Here is a 10,011-nt window from a genome sequence, read left to right as displayed (position 1 = left end):
AAGAAATTTAAATAACCATTCTCAAAATTGGAAGCAGAGCAAGTAAGAAAGTGGGCTGCTCCTTGGAAAGCAAGGGTTAATGACAGATAGTTGACTGGACAGAGCCAGGCTAGAGAAGCTGTTTCTGTAGTCATGGAGACACAAGCCACAGGGAGAAGGAAGGGGCAGGAGAAATGGAGGATTATAAGAGGAGAGATATTGACAGTTGGGTTAGGGTGGCAGCTGGGGCTGTGCTACCAAGAGAATACAATAGCTCCAGGTCAAAACCAGGAATGTCAGCCTATAGGCAGGAAAGCAGGATTCAGGGAGCCAATGTCAGCAGGATGTTTCTGGAGACTGACTTACTATTTTTACCAGAGTTCTTTTTCCTCTTTGCTTGATGGATTCTGCTTGCATGCTGTTCATTTTAAGTTTATAGGTTCATAGACAAAATTGGATGAGACCTTTGAGGTGATCTGGTTAACCTCCTCTCTTTTTGCACAGGAGAATACTATACAAGACCACACAGTAAGCATCAGAAACAGAATTTGAACCCATATGTGATGTTTCCAACCTTTTAGGAGGCTTTCAGGGACCTTAAGGTTAGTGAGCTTTATAGGCTGTCTTCAAGATGAACACAGAGAGGATTCCTATGGGTTCCCATTTTTATTTCTCCAGGACACTGGTCTCCCAGTCCACAGGCTATTGGGAAGTACCTTGAACATAAAAATCTAGTATAGCACTTATAATAAGAGACAATGTAATACTATATAAAAAACATTGGATTTGGCATGGGATCTGAAACTGTTTCCCTTCTTGGTAATCTTTGGCAATTTTATTGAACTTGCTGGACTTGTTTTCTTATCTATAAAAATGAGAACAGAATGACTGATTTCTAGGAATTAATGGTCTCAGTCAATAAATCAACATTTATTCAATGTCTGCATATGTAATGGGGATGCAGGCCATAAGATCACAGAATTGTATTTTTTTTTTTTTTTTTTTTTTTTTGTTTTTTTGCTGAGGCATTTGGAGTTAAGTCACATAGCCAGGAAGTATTAAGTGTCTAAAGCCAGATTTGGATTCAGGTCCTCCTGACTTCAGGGCTGGTGCTCTATCCACTACATCAACTAGCTGCTCCCAGTATTATAGTTTTAAAGACAAAAAGGATCTTAGAGGTCAACTAGACTAGTCACTTCTTTTTACATATAAAGAAACTGATATCCATAGTGGTTAAATGACTTTCTTAAGATCACACAGTAGGAGTTTGAGTCAGGATTTCAATTCTGATCTTTCTGACTTCAAGTCCAACACTGTATCTATTGTGCCACTTAGCTGTAATAGATGAGAAAGCCATTGGACTACCTGTTCTCCCCAGAAGGGTCCAATGTACTAGTTCTCTCATTCTTACGGAGGACAAGAAGAATGGAAGTTCTGAGTAAGGAGCCAGACACACCAGGCTGCCATCTTATAAGTTATATGCTATTGACCCTTTCTAGGAGTCCAGTGTAAATTAGTCATTCTCTTCATGTGATCTTGGCTTCCTGGAGGGAGAATGTGCCTATTCTTCCAGGGCATTTCTATCATGGGCATCTTTATCTATGTTGGAACTGGGAAGAAGAAAAGGTAAAAGAATTACTTTATGAAGTGAATGGAAGGTACTGTATTAGAATTCTGTTATGAGAAGAAGAATCCATTCTCTGTAGGATCATAGATCCAGAGTTGAAAGGGGGACCTCAGAGGCCATCCAATCCAACCCATTCATTTTACAGATAAGCAAACTGAGGCCCAGAGAGGTCAAGCAATGTGCTTGAGTTTGCACAAATAAAAAGTCTCAGAGACAAGATTTAAATCCAGGTCCTTTGATGCTGGGTGTGGTGCTTTTTTCTATAGTATGACATGGCCTTTAAAAATAGTCAGGTGTTTGTGTTGACATTGTGGGAAGTTACAGAATAGATAGCAAAATCTTAATTGCATATGTATTGTAAAGGCCAAGAAGACCTTTTCCACCCTAATCAAAAGGAATAATGGCCTTCTTTCCTTTCATGCCATAATGATGATATGTGCTATAGAAGTCAAAATACTGGTTACTGGTGTCCCTCCCCCCTCCTTCCCTTTTTAAAAGGAGAAATGAAATGGCACAGTGGATAGGAAGACCTGAGTTCAAATTCAGCTTCATGTAGTTACTAGCTGTGTGACCCTGAGTAGGTCTTGACTTCTCTGTGCCTCATTTTTCTTATCTGTAACATGAGAATAAGAGTATCTTCCTTACAGAGTTATTATGAGGATTAAAATATTAAAAGCTCCTTTAAAACCTTAAAGTGCTATATAAATGCCATGATGATGATGTTTAGAGTCAGGAAGAGCTGATTTCGAATCTGGCCTCTGACATATTTTAGTTATGTGACTTTGAGCAAGTCACTTAAACTCTAATTGCTTCAGTTTCCTTGATTTCAAAATGGGATAGTAATATCTAACCCCCAGAATTTTTGCAAGGATCAAGTATGATGCCTGGCACATAGTAGGCCCTAAATAATGTTGACTATTATTTTCCATTCAAGGGTTAATTTGTTCCACCAGTGTAATATACATATATATGTGTGTGTGTGTGTGTGTGTGTGTGTATTACATATATGCATATTATATATAGTATACATTATATATGTCTCTGTCTCTCTTGGTTTCTTTTCTGTCTTTCTCCCCTATCTGTTTCTCTGTGTCTCTCTCTCATGATCTCTTTTTTCTCTGTGTCTCTTTCTTTTTCTGTATATCTCTCTATCTCTCTGTCTCTGTCTTGTGGTCTCTTTCTCCTCCTCTCTTTAGGTTTCTTTAGGTCTCTCTCTCTTTCTCTGTATTTCTTCTATCTCTTTCTCTGTCTCTCTCTCCCCTCTCTCTGTCTTTCTCTGTGTATTTCTCTCTCTCTCTCTCTCTTTCTGCATTTCTATCTCTTTCTCTGTCTCTCTCTCCCCTCTCTCTGTCTCTCTATGATATATATATATATATATACACACATATATATATATTATATATATATATACACACACACACATACACTCATACTATATATATATAGCATATACTATATGTTGCTTATACTAGGTAGTAAATAGTGCTAATCAAAAGCAGAAAATAAATTGGGGTTTACAGATTGGAATGGGTTAGAAAGGCAACTCATAGAACCAGATAAAACCTCCTGGATGAATTCAGAAGCAATTGTGTTGATCATGGAAACCCGAGCAAGGAAGGAAATGAGCTATTGCAGAGAGAGTGCCATGACCTTGAGAGAGGGAAAAAAGAAAATTGGTGATAAAGTTCAAAGATACCATCTCTCAGGAGGGTTGGTATGGGACTTAATTAAGAGTCATTATAGCAGGCCTAATCCAGGGGCAGCTAGGTGGCTCATTGGATAGAGTTTTGGGGCTGGAATCAGAAAGGCTTGAGTTCAAATCCAACCTTAAAGTGGTGTGATCTTGGGTAAATCTGTTTAATCTCTGTTTATTTTCATTCCTGAGAAGGAAATGGCAAACCACTCCAGTATCTTTGCCAGGAAAACCCTGCAGAAAGTGTGATCCACACTGAACAACAATGGCCGATCTCTATAAGGTCCTTTGCCTTGGTGCAGACTTTGTCTGTCATCTCTCTATCTAATTCCCATCTCTGAATTTTATTCTCTATGTAATCAATGTGCAAGCATTCATCTTTTCAGTCTTAGTTTTTTCCTCTGAAAAATGAGAGAGTTGGATAATGTGTCCTAAAGTCCTTTTATAAATGTACATGTTGTTTTCCCTAGTAGAATGTAAGCTTCTTGAAGGCAGGATCTTTTTTTAAAATTTGCATCTCTATGATCTGGTACATCATTTGGCATTTTAAACAGACATCTCTAGTATCATGTGTTCTCAACTCATGAACACCTGTGAAGATAAATGCATGCTTTTCTAAAAGATCCATCTTGTTCATTATCTTAGCATTTACTAATTGCATAGACTCACAAGGACAAGTGATTAAAGATGTAAATGAATAACCCTAACATTTGAAGTAAAGTTTGAAAAGCTTAAGAAATGGAAAATATTCAAAGCCATCTGATATACTAATCCTGCAGAAATTTCACAAATAATAGAGAAAGTAAAAAAAAAAAAAAAAAAAAAAAAAAAAAAGGATTATGCAATGCTTTTGGAAAGCAAGCATTAAGGACCATTGTGAAGAGAGAGAGACACACACACACACATACATACAGATACAGAGAGGGGAGACAGAGACAGAGACAGACAGAGGAAGAGAGACAGAAGAAGAGAGAGACAGAGATACACATATATACAGAGATACACATAGCATAAGACAGAGACATAGAGAGAATCAGAGATATACAGAGAGAAACAGAGATACACACAGAGAGAAATAAGCAAAGACTGCATCCTAATCACATTTACCTTAGACTGAATGGGTCCTGACTTTGCAATGAGTTATGAGGTCGCTTGTTTCTCAGTCAGGCTTCTCAGAATAGCACACCCAATTACATAAGTAAAATGTTTCCAAGTAAAAAGCTCTCTGAAGTCTTTCATCACTCCATACTGAATTGGAGGAACATTTTTGAGAAACAAAGCTTTGCCAAGATGCTTATCACATGATTCAAGGAGAAAATGCTGGCCAGGTTGCTTTTGAATGTAGGTGGAACTCAGACAGTACTTCAGAAGGAATCTGGAAGTGGTTCAAAAGTCATTTGTTCCTGAGATACTGAACAGTGGGGGTCACTAAAAACAAACCAGTTTATAATGCAATAAAATATCTACAAGTCCCAGAGTGAAGATGTGAAAGAAAAAAAAATTGGTCACAGAAAGAGGGAATGGTTGATAAATTTCTGAAAGAGAAGGCTGATGAACATGACCAGCTTTGAGAAAATTGAAGAAATAAAAGTTTAGCAGTGGACAAGGAGAAATATTTGGTGATGAGACTTCTTGTCCTTAATAGCAGGGTTAAATCCTTTAGACTTAATCCATTCAAGGGCAAAGGACTCCTATTTTCAGACTCTTAGTCAGTACCTTCTCCCAAGCACCTCCGTGCACAGATAGGGACAGGAATGTGATAAAGAAAAACTTCTTCATTCTAAAGGTACAAGCAAGATTTCCATCAGGTTTGGAGCTTGGCCAGAGCTGCTGTTGCCTCAGCAGGAAACTACTGAAGTTTTTAAGTTTTCCCATTGCTTTATCAGATTTTCAGTCTAGACACAAAGCTAGAAATGTTAGAAATATATTCATGATCATTACCCCTTTTTGAAGGAAGATAGTATTCACTAGCAAAATTCATATTCTCACCTTTTCTAATTAAAGTAGAGAGTCATGACCAAGAATTTGGTAAATGTCTGTGTCAACTTTGGAAGAAATTTTTTTCTGTTTATTGACTGAGAAAAGCCTCTCATCTAGAATACTGGAGGCAATATCAGTAAAAAAGAGCCATATTTTTTTTCATTTCCTTTTGATGTAAATAATATTGCTTAGTGCCTGGCACGGAGATATAAAGAGTAGATGTGATTTCATTGACACTGGGAACTTCCTACTAAGGAAAGTCCCTCTATTAATGAAAATTGACACTTTATTTCTAACTTCTAGTCCTAGAAGTTGCCCAGAGCACTAGTCCAGGATCACACACAGTCAGCGTATGTCAGTATGTATGTCTTTTTTATTTTAAGGATGTATCTCTTTATACTAATCTATGTTTTCTTTTTATTGGCACATATTGCTTTATAGATGTTTGCTGTTTGATCTAAAATTCTTTTCAATTACAGCCCTGTGACCCCATTATCTTGTAGTAGAAACCACAGCAAATGAGACAAATTTATTATACAAAGGATTCAACAAAAGAACAAAGAAAAACCATTTCTAGGTCTTCACCATACTTCAAGGAACATCTCTAAAAGTCATATCCATGTCTCCTTTTGGTCAAGGAAATCTAGGTCAGCTACCAAGTCTATGTCAGCCAATCTTGCCAGGCCTTCCCATATGCTATTTACATGCCAACCTTTGGGGTCCCTTATCACATGACAATTTTTTCATGCGGTCAACTTTACATTTCCATTGTTGTCCTCATTCTAAAGAGTAGGGGTTCTTAATTTTTGTATCATAGATCCTTTTGGATCCCTGAATGAAGCCTCTGGACCTTTTCTCAGAATAATATTTCTAAATGCATAAAATGAAATATATAGGATTATAAACAAATCTAATGATATTGAAATAGTCTTTAAAATATGTTTCTAAAACCTTGCAGGAAATGTGGATAACAAAGAGGCCTTATAATAGCCTCCAAAGAATTTATGTTTCTTTTTGCCTGTCGTATATAGATTTATGCAAGCTCCCCATTTCTGAGACTACTTTAGGAGCCACCACTGGTTATTGTGACTTAAATTTGCCACTTAACTCAGATGATTCTGGAGGAGAAAATAAGTTTGCACAACTCTGCCTTTCTTATATCAAATTCACTTGCAAGTCAGGATATCATCCTCTTGATGTCATTGGTCCTCTTCAAGAATGAAGGATGAACAACAAACTGGAGTTTGGATTTCCCTCGGAAAGAAAAAATGACTTGGGACTGCTGGAGAGTCAATCCAATTTCTTCTCAAACCTGCACTTCCTGTACAATTAACTGTAGTAACAAAGGGTGAAATTCAGGTATTGTTCTCCTTATTATGGTTCCATCTCTTAACAGAGTACTTAGGTGATTCAATAGATAGAGTGCCAGGCTTGGAGTCAGGAAGACTCTCTTCCTGAGTTCAAATCTGGCCTTATACCCTTACTAGCAATGTGACCCTAGGCAAGTCATTTATCCTGTTTGCCTCAGCTTCCTCATCTGTAAAATGAGCTGAAAAAGGAAATGGCAAACCAATCCAGTATCTTTGCCAAGACAATTCTAAATGGGATAATGAAGAGTTGGACAAGACTGAACAACTTGATAATTTTCCAAATCTAGGTCTAAGTGATAGATTATTTTCCCTTTAAAAGATATCTTCCTTTTATCTCTAGAAAGCCAGGTTCACTCCCAGTCTCTGAGACTTAATCCTTCATCCACAGTGAGACCTGAATGGGTCTACAAATAGCTTTGACCAAATCCTCCAGAGGTAGATGATTCACCTCTTCCTAACTTTGTTATATTGTTCAGGTTTATTCTGAACAATGCTATATCAATAAAAAGTAATGTCAAAAGAGAAGGCCCTAAGTAGCACTTAATTGACTTAGAAATACCATATATTAATATCATCTATAATTTATTCTATTTCCTATTTTTTGTAAAATACCTGGTATATAATGGGTGCTGAATAAATGTTTATTGATTGATTATTTATTCTATTAAAGATTTCCCAATTGCATTTTAATCTATTAATCAGCAATTGGTTCATTCTGTGATTATCTTGACTTGATTGTTCCAACTTTCACCATTTGCTAAGATTTCCTTCAGTTTTGCTTCAATACAGTGATATGTCAAGAACCTGTGATTTTGTCAGTGTGAGAAAATTTTTAGTGAATACCGGTGGTAATCTGTCTATAGCTCATAGTCTTAGATGCCAGAGACTCAGAGAGACTCGGGATTTATCAGTCCCAAAAATAGTAAATGCTTGGGGTAGAATCTATATTCAGATTTTCTTTCCTTAAAACCAATGTTCAATCCACTGTGCAGACTGCTTCTATTATGATAAAAAGAGCAAATAATAATACTTTCAACTTTGTATTGAAATGGTGCTTTTTATATGAAATTTCCTTGGAATTATTAGAGAATGATAACTCCAACAAGGGTTTGTTTTCAGAATATTGTTTTCAGAATACACTAAAACCATTGAAAATGAATCATTTCAATGCAGTAAAAATATGAAAGGCATGCAGTTGAATGAGTATATTTTGTCTACTTTATGGAAGTGATAGGTTGTTGTTGTTTGTCCTTCATCCTCAAGGACAACTGTGATATCAGGGAGGTGATGCTATGACTTCAAGGAAATTGGATTGAAGTGAGTGATCTCCCAGGAGCCATCTGGGTCTAGTGACCAGATATAGATCAGGATGATTGGGGATGGCCCAGATGCAGTGGGGATGAGTTAGGAGTTCCTGAGAAGAAGTGGTTGAAACTATTAGAAGACCACAATAGCTCCCAGAGTTATGATTTACAAAACCATTGAAATATATTCTCATTTATTTTTTATTAAGACCTTGTGAGGAAGGTAATGTGATTATTTTTGTATTCATTATCAGATGAAGAAAATGTCTGGGACAAGAGTTACACAGAAACTAAGATGACCTTTTTGAGTCTGAAGCTATCTCTTCCTTCACCATGCTATCTATCTTTTCCACACATCATTTATTAAGATAAAGTGAAGCCTGAGAAAGTTGTCTAAAGTTGTTGTTGTTTAGTCAATTTGTTGTGTCTGATTCTTTGTGACCCCTTTTGGGGTTTTCTTAGCAAAAATACTAGAGTAGTTTTTTCTTTCTCCAACTCACTTTACAGATGAGGTAACTGAGGCAAACAAGATTAAATGACTTTCCCAGGGTCTCCATCTAGTAAATGTCTAAGGTCAGATTTGAACTCAGGAAGAGGCATCTTCCCGACTCCATGGCTGACATTCGATTGAGATGTCTGGCTGCCTAAAGTTAAAATGTGTCAAAATTCATATAAAGTGAATGTTTCTAAACTCAAAAAATTACAGCTGAATGTAATCAAGATCTGGCCAACTCTGGATAGAGTACATGATGTGAAAGCATTTTTATCAGATGATTGGAAAGAAGCAATCAGCTATCTATTATGTTGAGTCCAAATTCACTTACTGATTAAGGTTTTCCATGATTCTTATTCTGCAAAATGAAGACTTGATCAATCAGCATTTGGCTTTCTTCCAAAACTAACATCCTTCTAGGTTCAAGCTCCAGTTGTAACTTAGTAACTATGCATCTTTAGGCAAGACAGTGAGCTCTTTGAGACACCTTTCTTATCTGTGAAATGGGTGCAATCTTGCCTAAGCCACTTTCTTAAATCATGGAGTACCTATGAATATCAAATGAGACTCTATTATACATGTTTTATGATATTGGAGTCCTTTATGAAATTGAAATAAAATGATTTTCTTTAATGGAGAACTTGTTTCAGTAAGACATTGTCATAATCTAATTCTTTTCCAATAGATTTTTTGTTTCATTTGTAGTAATCTCATTATTTTAGTTTTCTGACAACTTGGAGGTGGGGCAGGGAGATCTGCCTGCCTAGCTCTCTGTTTAGGTGATTATTTTGGGAACTCATTAGGTTTGATAAGCCCAACTGCTTTGTGGCTTGTCTTTATTAAGTTTTGCACTCACCCAAACTCCTGAGAATAAACCAAATCATTTTATTCATCACTGTCAAGAATTAGCTCTCTGTATAGAATGCAAATGAAATGCAAATGCTTTCAGTCCACTATCCTCTTGTTAATTTATCTCATGTTTAAACACAGCAACATTTTGGAAAGCCTTGTTATATAGTAATCTTCAGATTTTTTCCTGCATAATGATATCAAGAATAGAATAATGAGCAAAGATAAGCCAAGGAGAAGTACATATCTACAGGGCAACTGGCATGTATCCCACAGAAATTAGTCTGTGCTATCCAGTGAAAATGAAGCAGTCAGTTAGTGAGAGACTTGAATGACAGTGCAAAAATGCATGGTGGAAAAAGTGCCCTGAATAGATAATATGAAGAAAGCTGCAATTCTGAGCCTCATGTATGCACTTATATAGTTTTTTTCCTCTTTAAAAAATGTGCATTTTAACAAAACCTATGTGGTATAAATGGTGCCCAGTGAGACTGGAATGGAGATAAGCAAGAGTGATAAAAAACCACTGCATTCATTTAATACTGAATTCCAAGAGAAGATGACATTCATGGAAATAAGATAGTACATGAGGAGGAAAGGGCATGGATAGTGTGATACCACTGGTTCAAAGAGAATGGAAATGCTAATTTGAGTTTGACATTGATAATCATTTCTCAGTCTAAATTCCTGAGAGAGCATGTCTCACTGATGATCAT

The 10,011-nt window shown here is 36.6% G+C and overlaps 1 pseudogene; it reads right to left on the bottom strand.

The window, feature by feature from the left end:
- Positions 1–1,887: 1,887 nt before the first annotated feature.
- On the bottom strand, positions 1,888–2,033 carry LOC111721238 (annotated as a pseudogene).
- Between the last annotated feature and the right edge of the window lie 7,978 nt (positions 2,034–10,011).

The sequence above is a fragment of the Sarcophilus harrisii genome, chromosome 5 (genome assembly GCF_902635505.1).
Source record: "Sarcophilus harrisii chromosome 5, mSarHar1.11, whole genome shotgun sequence".
Taxonomy (NCBI): Eukaryota; Metazoa; Chordata; class Mammalia; order Dasyuromorphia; family Dasyuridae; genus Sarcophilus; species Sarcophilus harrisii.
This window is presented reverse-complemented; position numbering and strand designations above follow the sequence as displayed.